The sequence below is a fragment of the Gossypium hirsutum genome, chromosome D12 (genome assembly GCF_007990345.1).
Source record: "Gossypium hirsutum isolate 1008001.06 chromosome D12, Gossypium_hirsutum_v2.1, whole genome shotgun sequence".
NCBI lineage: Eukaryota > Viridiplantae > Streptophyta > Magnoliopsida > Malvales > Malvaceae > Gossypium > Gossypium hirsutum.
Genome location: NC_053448.1, coordinates 48,287,351 through 48,303,885, shown reverse-complemented (window position 1 = coordinate 48,303,885; position 16,535 = coordinate 48,287,351).

Here is a 16,535-nt window from a genome sequence, read left to right as displayed (position 1 = left end):
TACTGTAGCGATACTGTAGCGTGAGACAAAAAGTAAGCTAAACGCAACGCACCGCACCCAATCGCTCATCCAAACCCACCATTAGTATGATAATTACGTATATTTCAACTTTAGATAGATTGCATTCAATAAATTAATAAATAATCATGACAGCTATAATTATATATACATGTTTATCCTATTTTTAAAACTCAAATCTGTTATTTTGTTCATTCAAGAGAATTAGTGAGATAAAAGTAATGAAAGCTTGTTACTTGCATCAATTTAGAAATGATTACCGCTGAAACTCGACAACGTTAGCAAAGAAAAATGGAATTTACATATATCCAAAGCTTTTACTTGTGGGTTAAGCAGCCAACAATTAATGGATATTAAGACGTAATGTACTCATAAAGCATGCTTCTTGTTGTTTTCCCAACTGGGGTGTGCCAATTTTGTCAAGTTTTAAGCCCAAATCCTTTTTTTAATTTGCCCTCTAATTATACATTATAATCATCCTCATATTTTATTATCTTATCCTTATCCTCCCTAACTTTAATTAGGTTCCTTATTTTAGCTAGGATCAAGTTACATCTTTTTACTAATTTTCTCAATATATTGATGGAATGTTTAGATTTCCTTCCGGGGTCCAATCATACTACTGTTATTTCCTCGTACATATATTAGTTTTTTTTTTCTTTTTTTCTTCGGCATAATCCTTTCATTTAATATGTATATTCACTTCAACATCTTAATTATTAGGCTTAATGATTTCTTTGACCTTTTAACTTTATAAAAAAAATTTATTTAGTATTTCATTTAAATTTTTTTTCTCTTCTTTTAGCTTTTAAATTTGTTTTTCTATCAAAGTTAATGTTTTTTTAACTTTCTAACATGGCATACGCGTGGATGATACATCAGCATTTAATTAAATTTTAAATTTTAAAAACTTCAACAAAATATTTTTTAAAATTAAAATCATTAAAAATATTTTTTATATCTTTTAAATTTTAAAAATTCAATTAAATGTTGACATGTAGTCATCCACGTGGCAATCAACGTGTATGCCACATCAGCAAAGTTAACAAAGTTAAATTTTTCCATCTATTTTGGGATGATTTGACAGAATAAAAAAGACAAAAACTTAAACGGAAAGTTAAAATGATTTATTTTGTATAAAATTGAAAGGCCAGAAAAATTATTATTAGGAGAATTATATATATTCTTGAACTTCAAATTGAATCCATAATCATGAGAAGATGTAATGCAGTTAGGATATTAGATTTATTGGTTTCATTTTATCCCAAAACATAAGATGAATTGGTAGATTTAATTTGTGTGATAGTATAATTATATGAAAAGAAATTATCATCACACATAATGAAAATTTCACAACTTAATCGATAATCATGCAGAGAAACAGATAAGATACATCATGACCATAATTGAAGCCCTAAAAAATACGATGAATATTGTTTAATTATAGCAACATTAATTTTGTTACTTACGTGTAATTATTTGTAATTATATATAATATGTTTTTAGTAATTATTATAATTAAGGAGTTTATTTAATCAAGTTTAATTAGGGTACTTTAATTACAATTTTTAATTTTTAAGAGAATGTGAGAATTGGGGGTAATTAAGTGAATAGTTACTAATCATTATACTGAAATCCAATTTACATATGACTTTTCAAACACACTTGTATATAAGTCCAAAAAGTTACTTCTATGTAATAGTAATATTTTAATTTTAGAATATATATTATATTTAAAATAAAATTATAATTTATTTTACCGACCTATCGAGGTGGCTGAGGATTAAAACAAGAAAACAATCGATTGAAATGAGAGAATAATCTATTAAACAAAGAGAACAATCGATTGAATTAGGAAAACAATTGATTCAAGAGTAAAAGAATTTCTTACTCGATTCAATTCAATAAGCTTACAATAGTTGATTAATATACACCATTCTACTAATAGTTTAATGAATAAACTTAATAATTGCCTAATCATATTTACAACTTCCACACTCCCCTTCAAGTTGGTGGGTGAGAGTGAAATAAATCTTCCATGCCTAACTTGCCAACTAAGTGTTCATGCTATGAATCCAAGTCCTTTTGTTAGAAAATATGCAAGTTGATCTTTTGTTGACACATACTCAGTGTGACCCAACCCTCTTTGTATTTTTTCTCTCACAAAGAGACAATCAATTTCTATATGTTTTGTTCTCTCGTGAAAGACAAGATTATTTGCTATTTGAATTGCTGCTTTATTATTACAGAATAACGTTGTTGGTTCCCTGTCTTTAACACCAAGCTTGTCTAATAACCTTCTCAACCATACAATTTCAAATATTGTCAAGGCCATGCTTTTGTATTTGGCCTCAGCTGATGACCTTGAGATGGTTTTTTTTTTCCACGAGATCAATGAATCTCCCAATTTAACACAAAATCATGTAATTGACTTTCTCAATATTGGACAAGATGCCCAATCCAAGTCACAATATGCTATTAATTGTGTGGATCCATTTACCAGAAAAAACAACCCTCTCCTGAGATCTTTCTTCACATATCTTACTATTCATAGTGCTGCCTCATAGTGTGACTTTTTTGGTCGTTGCATGAACTAACTTGAGTGTTGAATTGCAAAAGCAATATCTAGCCTTGTGTGAGTCAAGTACAACAATCTCCCAATAAGTTGTTGATACATTTGTACATCTGATAACATTTCATCACCGTGATTGACTTGTATTGTTTCATTATATTCAACGGAAGTTAACTTTTGATTTTGTTCTAAAGGGGTAACAGCTACTTTCCCTCCAATAAGCCCCATATCTGAAATCAATTCAAGAGCATACTTTCTTTGATACAATACAACCCAATTCCCTAACCGGAAAATTTCAATGCCAAGAAAATACTTAAGCTCTCCCAAATCTTTCATCTTGAAACTCTGATTTAACACTTGTTTCAACTCATCAATAAACATTCCATCATTTTCGGTTATCAATAAATCATCAACATATATAAGCATGATAACAATTCGATCATCAACTCTCTTAATAAAAAGAGAATAGTCATGCTTACTTTGTGAATAGCCATAAAGTAAAAGAGCCTCTGTAAGCTTCATGTTCCACTCTCTTGATGCTTGATTCAATCCATAAAGTGATTTTCGTAGTTGACAAATCTGAGTCTCCCCCTGAGTACGAAAACCGGGAGGAAGCAACATGTACACTTCCTCATGTAAGTTACCTTGTAAAAAAGCATCGTAAGCATCCATTCGAAACAATGGCCATCCATGGTGAGCAGCAAGGGCAATGACAGTGTGAACCGTGACTTGTTTGGCAATTGGAGAAAATGTGGCATGGTAATCAATACCCTCTTGCTAAGTAAACCCCTGCACAGTTCAGTTGCACCATCAATTCAACGCACTTTGCAACTGGATAGTTCAGCAACTTGCCATATATGCCCGCATATTTTAACTCAAATATTGTGATTATATTTTCTTACAACTTTACGAGGACTTTGAGCAACAATTAGCTAAATTGAATTATGACGAATATCAATTAAGTTGGGACATAATTCCAAGAGTTCTAGTACAATTCACTTATCATGTTCTAAGAGATTCTTTTGTATAGAAGTTCAAATGTTAAATATTTTTTTTACTTTTTTCATGTCTTATAGAAGACCAATTGAAGTGCAACTACTAAGGAATATTTCGAGTACACTATTTAGAGGATTACAAGTAAAAAATGCCTGTTAATTAAAGATTTGTTTTATTTTGTGATGTAGAAATTAGATAGAGCACTTATTTTATTCATGGGAAGAATTTCTTTTTTAGTGCAAAATACTTGTTTGTAACTAAGCTTTTATAAGGAAAATTTTAGAGGAGAGTGATCTTAGTTGAAATATAGGATTGAGGTTGTAATTAAGTAAACGACTTAGACCTAAATCACAACTTAAATTGTTGATTCATAATAAATTATTCTTTAGACAAGGCCTCGTAATTATAGGAAATGGTTCTAAACTGTGTAACGAATTACATATTAACATGCAACTAACAAACAACTTAAAATTAACATAAAATAATAAAAATGTTTTTACATTTAAATTTAATTAAGATTCTTTTAAACAAAAATCAGAACCAAATGGCCATAGGACAAGTTTTAACGAGAAAAGTGAAAATAAAAAGAATTCAATTTGGTTTCAGAGATTCTATCAATTACTACTTTCTTAGATGCCTTTGATTTTGCTTTTAGAAGTTGAGACATTCATATCAAGTAAGCATTATAATGTTGTTAATTCAAATTGAACCCATGGGTTGAGTTGAAAATCAATTAATACATCAATTCAGATCAAAGGATCGAATTGGTCTTTGAATAAAGTATTTGAAATGGGTAAAAAATCAAAATTGAAAGAAAAAAAATTGAAGATTGAACCGATCAAACCGGTTTTTAAAATTTTAAAATTTTTAATTTCTATGATTTTTTAATTCTTTATTTAATTATTGTTGAATTAATGGTCAAACCGATTGAACCAAGTCTGGTAATCAAATTGATTCAACCATTGATCCAATTCTTAAAACATTGGCTATATCTATATTTATATAATGAGGTTGACTAAGCTTGTGTCGTAAATCAAATCAACTCGACACCAACTCAATTTAAAAATTACTTAAAAATCCTTTTTAATAAAGAATTGAATATTGATATAATATGTTTAAGCATGAAGGTTTGAACCTAAGCTTGAAGAAAATTTATTATTTTACCTATAACTCAATTTTTTATTAGATTTTTTTGTATAAATATAATCTAAATATTAATTTTTTTACTGATATCTGATAAAATTTAATAATTAATAATCTTTTACTGAAATTGGAATTTTAGATACTCAATTTTTTTATTTGTTAATGAATTAGATTATAAATCTTATTCAAAAATTAAAAAAGAAGAAGTAATGTTTAATAGATTTTATCACACCACTACACCGATATTAAAAATATTATCTTTTAAAATTAACATATAACAACAATAAATAATAGTAAACAGTGTCAAGTTTTGTGGAAGAAACTGTTAATTGTAGATATGTCTATTCTTTTTATAGACAAGCATGTGTTCATAGTTGGTTCTCCAAGAAAATAATTTAAAGGAATTACAGGTCATTTACTTAAAACTAAAATCTGACCATTAACATTATATTCTTGTTTAGGGTATCAAATACTGAGTTGCACTAATTAGATGCCGACCAAGCATCACATGTTTTGTTTTTAACACGTACGATGATGCAACGCTTGCTGGCTAGATCACCTAACCTCACACCGCCTCTCAATTTTAGGGACTCAATTTTAAATATATTTTAAGTTAGCATAATCATTTATTTGTTTTCTAATTTTACAAAAAATTATTTTAGTTCCTCATTTAATTTTAATTTTTTTTATCAAATCACTCTAAAATAGATCAAAAAAAATTAACGTTTTCTTTTAGACTATCATGTGGATGACACATCAACATTGAAATAATTTTTTAAAATTAAAAAATTCAAAAAGAATATTTAAAGTTTTCTAAAAGTTAAAATTATTAAAAATATATATAAATATCTTAAAAAATTAAAGTTTTAATTAAATGTTGACATGCCGTCCGAATGACAATCCACGTATATATAGGTGAAATTGGTGATATGTAAAAAGGCAATGGATTCACCCACCCCTACTCTTATTCCTACTACACTTGTAATTTGTGTTTCATTATCATATGGTAAACATTGTACATAAATAAAAATTTAATTTTGTTTGATAACCTATTAAAATATTAAATAAGTTGAAATTTAATATTTGTAGTGATATAATTTTTAAGCACACTTGGTAGTTCATAATAAAGAAATAAATGAAAGAAAAAGTGTGAAAATAACTACTTATCGAATTTTAGCATTTTGCTTTCAATACTTTATCTTTAAAATTTAAAGTTCCTAATATTTTGTATTTAATTTGTCCCACAATGCGCTTGTTTTATGTTCTTATCCGTTTTTGTGTTGTTTGTATTTCAATTATTTTTCCTGCCCTCCCTCAACTCTTTTTATAATTACTATTTACTGCTCTTTCTACATTATTGGTTTTTATAAAATTTCTGTTATTACTATTTAATCACCCATCTTTAAATAAAAAATACATATTCGTATCAATATTTTTATTCTTACATAATATTATCAACTAAACTAAAACTCCATTATCAAATACATACCATTATTGTTATTGAAAAGAGAAAACAAAGTCAGTAGATACACAAAGCGATGAAGTTAGATGCTGACATTCAATTGCCTCTACACATAAATCTGTATAACTATATACAAAAGCTCAAAGGACCTTCTTTGTTGACATGTGTTACTTTTTTCATCATACAAAAATGGTAAATTTTCAATTTTGGTCCTTTTTTCCTCACTTATATATAATGGGTCATCGTCTCTTTTTTTTGTATTATTAAGGTGAATGGTCAAATTGCAATTTTAGTGTAACACCCCTAACCCATATCCGTCACCGGAATAGAGTTTCGAAGCATTACCAAAGTTTATTGATCAAACAGGCAGAATTCTCAAACATTTCATGTCATCAAAACAAGTCATCAAAGCATTATTTTAATCCAATTATAAACATACCAAATCCAAATCAATTTTCCTAGTTCATGAGCACTTAAACATAGAATTAATTTCACATGCACCTATCTAGATTTAGTTCAATTTACCATGCCATAATATGTCTTAAAAAACAAACGCATATTTATATGTATAAAACCAACCAATATTAAACTTATAATCTCGTTTACATTCAATCCACAAAATAACTATTATTTAGACACCCTAAGTACATGCCGACGCAAAAGAGTAATCATCACCACGTTTGAGTTCGGGAGCGTTGTTGGATGCTGAATCGGCAATCAAAATTGAAGTACCTAATCTGTGCAAAGAAAACAAAACCGTACGCTGAGTAAAACTCAGTGGTATTTCTATAATCCAAATATTTAAAGACAATATAATATAATATGCATATTTTAATTATAAGCACATTTGAATATTTAAGACCACATTTATTCATACAATTGCATTAGCCATTCAATATTCAAATCATAAATACATCATTTCATACCATTCTCAAATCTCATCACTTGCTATATAGTAGCTTTTCACAATTTAATATATATATATCATTTAAACAATAATATTATTCAATCCATATCCAATTCATGAATACGTAATTCATGTGTCTCATTTTCATGTTTCAATTCACTATCCCATTTTCATTCACATACAATATCATCCAATATCAATCATAGTACTATTTTATTTAATTACCCCTATTAACACGACTTGGACTCGGACGGATACACGGATCCAACCAACATACCAGTTTGGCACCTAGTGCCTCATCAGATATATCCGAAGTAATAACTGCACCCAGCGCTATATAAATTTGACACCCAGTGTTTCATCGGTTAAACCGAAGTAAATTGGCATCCAGTGCCTCATTGACTCGAAGTTGAAGAAATCCCTAAACTCTTCCAATCCTATAGCATGCCATCTATATCCAACGCAGCCCATATAGTTAATAGGGTTTAATTTCACTTTCCAAATACAACAAATATTCAATTATCATATTTGCACATATATATTCATTTCAATTCAAATAATCAATTTATTCATAATATATATATCAATTACACCAATTCAATCAAATTTTAATTCAATTCAATGTCAAAGTGCCAAATACTAACCTCAACAATTACCATATGCATTAAATAAAAAATACAACAATTAATAACTAGTTTCGGATTATAGAAATACAAACCAAGAATTCCGAGCTATTCCACGTCAACTTTATCTTTCCCCTTTTTAGTTGAGGATTCCGGTACGACGTTATCTATGAAATTAAAACAATTAAAATTCATCAATACAACACAATTCAATTTCATATTGAATATTCCAATTTTTATTCAATATTTGTCTAAATTCCAATTTAGTCCCTAAACCGAGACTAACTTTTATTCTTCACAATTAATTTTATATTTTCATACAATTTCCACTTTAAACTAAATTTAACTCCCTATTTTCACTTAAATCCCTAAATTTTTAATTTTTTACAATTTAGTCCCTATTACTCAAAATTTACAATTCATTCTACAATTTAATCTTTTTTCATTTCTAACTTAAAAATCTATCAATTTAATCCCTAATACAAAAATTATTCAACATTAACAACATTTAAAAACTCAATAATTGCTAAAATTTTGACATGAGTCGGGTAGTACTTAACACCGGGATTCTAAAAACATAAAGATTACAAGAAAAGAGGACTAAATTGACTAACCAAATGAACTTGGACCTTTGAAACCCTTATGCCGTGGGTTATTCTTTCTTTCTCTTTTTCTTTTTCTTTCTTTCTGTTTCGTTTTGCTTCTGTCTTTCTTTATTTCTTTTATTACTATAATATATATTTACTTAAATATTAAGTAAAACATATTATAATATATATTTTAACTTTAATTTATTCATAATATATATAATAATTTTACACGTTATACCGCCTCATTAAAGAACAATGGCATAATTACTTTTTTAGTCCCTTTAATTATTCTTTAATCTATAATTCAACTCTCACCCTATATGCAATTTAGTCCTTATACATAATTACTCTTAATTCATGCAAATTCACTTAACTAAAACCTAATTAACTACACAACTAACTTCGAAAATATTTTTAATAAATTTTTACGAGTTCGATTTACGAAAATAGTGTCCCAAAATTGTACTTTTCGACAACCCAAACTATCGGGTTGTTACAATTCTCCCCCTAATTAAATTTTGTCCCTGAAATTTACCTGAAAAGAGGTGGGGGTACTCAGATCTTATAGTCTCTTCCGGTTCCCAAGTCGCTTTTTCAACACTATGACTACGCCAAAACACTTTCATTAACAGAACTCGCTTATTACGTAATTCTTTCACCTCACGTGCCAAAATCTCAATCGGTTCTTCTTAATATGACAAACCAGGTTGAATTTTAATATCTTCTGTCGAAATAACATGAAATGGATCTGATCGATATCTTCTAGGTATTGAAACGTAAAAAACATCATGAATTTTTTGTAGTTCCGCAGGCAAAGCTAAATGATACACAACTGGTCCCACTCTTTCTGTGATCTCATACGGTCCAATAAACGAGGACTTAGTTTCCTTTTTCGACCAAATCTCAAAATTTTCTTCCAAGGCGAAACTTGAAGAAATACTTTATCGCCAACAGAATATTCAATATCTCAATGTTTCAAATCTGCATATGATTTATGTCTATCAAAAGTTGTCTTCTGTTTCTTGAATTAATTCCGACCCGATCATTCTTCTTTCACTCAATTCTATCCAATAAACAGGTGATCGACACTGTAATAACCCAATTTGCCCGACCCATAATAAAAATATAAACCAAACAAATTAATAACAGTCCAAGATAGTCTAGTTACAAGGCCCAGTAAACTAAACCCATTAACCCCAGCCCCAAATTACCAGCCCAGGCCCAAATAAAAAATACAAGCCCAAATTAGCCTAACACGGGGAAATCTGAAACCCTGGGCAGCAAACTAAGCTGCCGTTGCCAAGCTGCTCCTCACGCATGAGCCTCCGTACACGCACGCTCGCACACCTCCGTCCATACGCCGCGCCGAGCCGTGCGACGTCCTCGTACGATACCTGCAAAACAAGCAGACGACAATGAACGCAACAATAACAGAAAACACAGCAAAGAAAATAGGCAATAGAAAAAAAAGTAATAGCAAAAATAAATTAGAATTTTTATGATGATTGTATTTGTATTTTCATTTTATCTCTGGCTATAAAAAGGGAGAAAAACAATGTAAAAGGACCCTTTTTTTATTACAGAATATCAATGTACAAAAAAAAAAGAAAAAAGAGAAGAACAAAGAGTTTTTTGAAAGGTGACTTGATTCCCTTTCTTTCTTTCTTCCGTTTTTTTTTCTCTAGACTTTTGATTTTCTGTTCTATTAATCGAGTGAAAATAAGGTGAGAGGGCGAGGGGTTTTACCTGTTTGGCCAGATCTTCGTCTGCTCCATCGCAATTGGAGTCGGACGACGGTTCAAAGGCCTCTGGGCCAAATTTTTTTGAGCGGCGCGATTTCGAAATGGGGGGAGAAACGTTTAGTTTTTTTTAATCTGTTTAAGGCTGTTCACTGCTGATTTTAGGGTTAAAGTAGGATATTTATTGTGTGAAAAACGACGCCGTTTAAGGCCTGCTTCAGTGGCCTCAAAACGGCGCCGTATTGGCTCGTACCTGATGACCCGATCCGGACGTGGCCAGACCCACATGCTTTGGTCTTGGAGGGAATATTTGTGCCATCGGTCCTCCAGTTTTGTTTCAGTGTTTTAATCCGATTTTCCTTTATTTTTTAAATTTGCCCCGCATATTTCATTGTTGTTTCACTCTAGTCCTTCTCATAGTGCTGCGTTTCGAGGTGTTGGGATTATTTCCCCTTTTGATCCCGCGTGTTATTCGCGCGCTTCAGTTTAGTCCTTTCTTTTTTATTTATTTCAGATTTATTCCTAGATTTCTGTTTTAATTCCAAATTAGTCCATTTTTTTATTAATTAGTTTAATACTAATTTTTTTATTATTATTTGTTATTGTTATTAACATTATTATCATACTTAGTTACATTTTCGGTTACTTAATTTTTATATATATATCACTTTATTATGCGATGTTTTTTTAAATTCTTTATTTTATTATCATACATTATTATTTAAAGTTGGTGATGAATTATTTCATTGTTTAATCCAATACAATATATTTTAATAACTTCTACCTTATAATGTATTTTAAAAAAGGCCACTTTTATACATTTCATCTTCAAAGATTTATATGATAGTATCCTTATTTAATATTTTTATATTTTCATGTATACAATTTATATTAAATTATTTTTATTATATATATATCATTGATTTCATACTATTCTAGTTATTACCTTTAATTTTCCCCTTTAGATTTTCTTATATATTTTCTTTCGAATTCATTTTTATATACACATACATTATTTTTGTAGACCTTAAAACTATTACTTATATAGAGTATGTTTTATTAACTCTATTTGGAATCTAATACAAGTTCATATACATATTTCTTTTAAATTTCGATGTTCGTAATTTATTGATTATCATTTATCCTCTTGTTTTTTGGTACTTAAGGATTAATTGTCAATGTTATGTTTTTTAATGTTGGTAATTATGTTTGCATGGTTTGAGATATGTGATTATGGAGGTTATGTACATTATATCATTTCGTTTATGTTGATAGATTACACGAGTTCATTAGCATGCTTTTTAGGATTATGAGTTATCTTTTCGTGTTGTACATTATTATTCAATCATTTTTTTCGTTCAAAAGATTACGTCTAATATCGTTTAAACATCAAAATCGTTTTATTCAAAAAAAACTTTCAAAATAAAGCAAATACTCGACATTTGGAATCTGCGAAAATTGAGCCCTAACATATTGGGTTCCAATTCTCTTCGTCGAATCTAAATAATCGAGAATATGCTTTAATCAAAACATAAAAGGCTCATTCCTGAGAATTCGATACGTGGTGTCCTAACGCATTGGATATGACACATTATTTTCTCGAGACGAGGATTTTTCCAGCGAATGAAAATAAAGGCAATGTTCGATATTTAGGAATTTTGTGAAATCGAATCCTAACTTACTGGGTTTGATTTTCTCATTTGACCCAAATAATCAAATATCCTTCTCAAAGTGCATAGGTTTTAAAAGTCAAACTTAATTTTGAGGATTCGAAATGTTGCACTTAACTTACTGAGTATGACAATCTATTTCTTTAAAATAAATGAGCTTTATCCTCCAATTCATTTTATTCAAAATAAAAGGATCGTATTTTAAAATCTTTTCAAAATTTCGACATTAAGACATTAACAATCGATTCGGTACCAATTTTGGGCGTTACGAGGGTGCTAACCCTTCCTCGTGCGTAACTGACTCCCGGACCTATTTTCTCAAATCTCGCAGACCTAAAATTTATTTTTAATGGAGAACCGATCACACTTTAAAAAAGATCGGTGGCGACTCCTATTTTATTTTCAAAAGCCGATCCCCATTTTTTTCAAACTTGAAAAGTGGTTTCGACAGCTTGGTAACTCCACTGGGGAGTATATAGAGTCAAGCCGTAAAGTGATTGTTTTCTATCTTATTATCGAAAATTGAAAAGTCGATTTGAAAAATTACGATCCTCTCTTTGCATGTGTTTGTAGGTTTATTGTAAATTGTGTTTTATACTTTGGCATCATATTGCATAAAGGCTATTTTGGTCTTACCCCTCTAAGTGGAAGTGAGAAGCTACTCCTTCGTGAGGTTTTCACCTCCGTGCAGGATAGTGAATCACTTTCGGGATACATCCGTACCTATGTCTTCGTGAGATTTTCGTCTTCGTGAGATTTTCATCTTCGTGCAGCCATAGGGAAATGTATTTCCCTGAATTGAACTCAGTGTGTATGAGCCTATAATGGGTGAGGATTGAGGAATCTGCTGGTTCGGGTACCTTGACTTTAGAACCAAACCTCATATAGTGGACTTAGGAACTTAACCTAGGTAAAGCCACTCCAAATCCCTAGTGGTTACCTGATTAGGTACTTTCTATTTTCCTTGTTTACTTCTGTTTTGTACTAACCCCTTTTGTTGTGTTTTGATTGTGATTGCATTGCATTTGCATCTTAGGAAAGAGATATTGATTCAAGTCCAATTACTAAATTAGAAAGCTTGTCATGGAATACGGATTCCTTGATAAAGTGGAAAACAATACGGCTACCTTAATATATTCTGAAAAACACATGGAAGAGTTCGTGACCTTGCTTCGTGGCCTGAGGATTCAAGGCGATTGTCTAAGAGCCTTCGACGTTCAAACTCCCTTAAAGAAGCTGACGAGCCTTATGAAGATGGGTAGGTGATGGATCGCGACCAAGATCGAGACAAAGAGCTAGGAGTGGCATCTATTGGAAATTGGCGAGATTATCTCCAACATGCGGATGAAGAAAAATATCGACGTTGTTTCTTGGAATATGAGGGTGAGGTCGTACATGTATCTGTTTTATGTAAAGGAATTTACTTTCTAGAAAAGTTTCCTAAATGTAATTGAATCAGAATTAACGTCTCTTTAGGCATGCATTTCATACATCTGCATCGTATGCATCAAAGTCCATTGAAAGAGTCTGATTGAGTAAATTTATTTCACCTAATCTGGAAACCGACAAAAGCTCACCCATTAAGCATCAATACGGTACTCGTCGAAAGAGTAAGGAAATGGACCAAAGATTAGAGAAATTGGAGCAAATGCAAAAGAAATGCAAGATCAGCTACAGAAACAAATGAAGGAGCAATTGGAAAAAATTCAACAGGACATGAGAGAAAGGATGCGGGAGTCTCAAAATGACGTGATGACTGAGCTGACGCAATACTAAAAGGAATTAATAAGGGGAAATATCCTATGGTTAATGATGAAGGAGAAGACAATGATAGACCTATCTATCCTCTAGGCTTTATGCCTCTGCATGCGCAGATTCAGACTGAGGCTGGATCAGGTTTTAATCCTAGAGATAACCCAGTGAATCTTGTTATTCCTGGTTTCGATGAAATGGTTGAAAAAGAGAAGGCAAACATCGAACTATCAAAACAATGGGAGGATAGGTGTAAATGGTTGGAGGAAAAATTGAAAGCCTTGGAAAACGCCGATAGTCACCATGGAATCGATGCAAAAGATCTGAGCTTAGTTTCAGATTTAGTACTCCCTTACAAGTTTAAGATGCCTGAATTTGAACAATAAAATGGAACTAGCTGTCCCAAAGCCCATATCACCATGTTCTGTAGAAGAATGACTGGCTACACTAACAATGATCAGCTGCTAATACACTACTTCCAAGACAGTTTGGTAGGGGCAGCGTCCAAATGGTACAATCAGTTGAGCCGTAACAAGATTGGTTCATGAAGGGACCTAGCACATGCATTCATGAAACAATACGGTTATGTAACGCATGTGGTTCCCGATAGAATCACCTTGCAAAATTTGGAAAAGAAATCGAGCGAAAGTTTTAGGCAGTATGCACAGAGGTGGAGGGAGGTTGCAGTCCAAGTTCAGCCACCCCCTTTGGAGAAAGAGACGACAATGCTCTTCATCAATACGCTGAAGGCCCCGTTCATTACGCATATGTTAGGAAGCGCAAAAAAAGCTTTTCTAACATAATATGAAAGGTGAAATGATTGAGAATGCTATAAGAGCTTGAAAAATTGAGGCGAAAGAGAGTGATAAGAGGTCAACCCCAAGGAGAAGAGAAAATAAGGTGAACAACACAGGTTACTCAAGGTCAGTAAGTCATCTAGGTAAAGGGGTCGCTAGTCAACAAGGTTCATCAAGACAAGAACCTTATGTGAAACAAGGCACTGAGAACCTCCAGTTCACGACAATTCCGATGTCGTATAAGGAGCTGTATCAAAGCTTATTCAACGCGCGCATTGTTGCCCCTCTCTACACGAAACCTCCAGAGTCTCCGTACCCCAAATGGCACGATGCGAATGCACAATGCGACTATCATGCCAGAAATGCGGGGCATTCCATAGAAAATTGCATTGCCTTTAAAAAATTGATTGAAAGGCTTATCAGTATGGGCGTCGTTAAATTTGATGATTCCTCTAGTGCGGAAAATCCGTTACCCAATCATAATTGATAAGTGGAGTGAATGCAATGCACAAGAAACTGAAGAATGGACCTTGTTAGATACCCGCCCTTATAAACGTGGAAGTGTTCTAAGTAATTCGACTGCGGAAGAAAACCCTATAGTCTCTAGAGCTTTTTTAAAGTAATGTTCAGAATATTTTTGTTATTTTTAGCCTAAAAATGATAGAAATTTCCTTTGTGAAACAGGCTCATGTCTGAACCTTGTTATTTTAAAGAACAATGGCATAATTACTTTTTTAGTCCCTTTAATTATTCTTTAATTTATAATTCAACTTTCACCCTATATGCAATTTAGTCCTTATACATAATTACTCTTAATTCATGCAAATTTCACTTAACTAAAACCTAATTAACTACACAACTAACTTCGAAAATATTTTTAATAAATTTTTACGTGTTCGATTTACGAAAATAGTGTCCCAAAATTGTATTTTTCGACAACCCTAACTATCGGGTTGTTACAATTCTCCCCCTAATTAAATTTTATCCCCGAAATTTACCTGAAAAGAGGTGGGGGTACTCAGATCTCATAGTCTCTTCCGGTTTCCAAGTCGCTTCTTCAACACTATGACTACGCCAAAACACTTTCATTAACAGAACTCGCTTATTACGTAATTCACCTCACGTGCCAAAATCCCAATCGGTTCTTCTTAGTATGACAAACTAGGTTGAATTTTAATATCTTCTGTCGAAATAACATGAAATGGATCTGCTCGATATCTTCTAGGTATTGAAACGTAAAAAACATCATGAATTTTTTGTAGTTCCGCAGGCAAAGCTAAATGATACACAACTGGTTCCACTCTTTCTGTGATCTCATACGGTCCAATAAACGAGGACTCAGTTTCCTTTTTCGACCAAATCTCAAAATCTTCTTCCAAGGCGAAACTTTAAGAAATACTTTATCGCCAACAGAATATTCAATATCTCAATGTTTCAAATCTGCATATGATTTATGTCTATCAAAAGTTGTCTTTTGTTTCTTGAATTAATTCCGACCCGATCATTCTTCTTTCACTCAATTCTATCCAACAAACACGTGATCGACACTGTAATAACCCAATTTGCCCGTCCCGTAATAAAAATATAAACCAAACCAATTAATAACAGTCCAAAATAGTCTAGTTACAAGGCCCAGTAAACTAAACCCATTAACCCCAGCCCCAAATTACCAGCCCAGGCCCAAATAAAAAATACAAGCCCAAATTAGCCTAACATGGGGAAATCAGAAACCCTAGGCAGCAAACTAAGTCATCGTTGCCAAGCCGCTCCTCACGAACGAGCCTCCGTACGCGCACGCCCGCACACCTCCGTCCATACGCCGTGCCGAGCTGTGCGACGTCCTCGTACGATACCTGCAAAACAAGCAGACGACAACGAACGCAACAATAACAGAAAACACAGCAAAGAAAATAGGCAATAGAAAAAAAAGTAATAGCAAAAATAAATTAGAATTTTTATGATGATTGTATTTGTATTTTCATTTTATCTCCGGCTATAGAAAGGGAGAAAAACAATGTAAAAGGACCCTTTTTTTTACAGAATATCAATATACAAAAAAAAAAAGAAAAAAGAGAAGAACAGAGAGTTTTTCGAAAGGTGACTTGATTCCCTTTCTTTCTTTCTTCCTTTTTTTCTCTAGACTTTTCATTTTCTATTCTATTAATCGAGTGAAAATAAGGTGAGAGGGCGAGGGGTTTTACCTGTTTGGCCAGATCTTTGTTTGCTCCGTCGCAATCGGAGTCGGATGACGGTTCAAAGGCCTCTG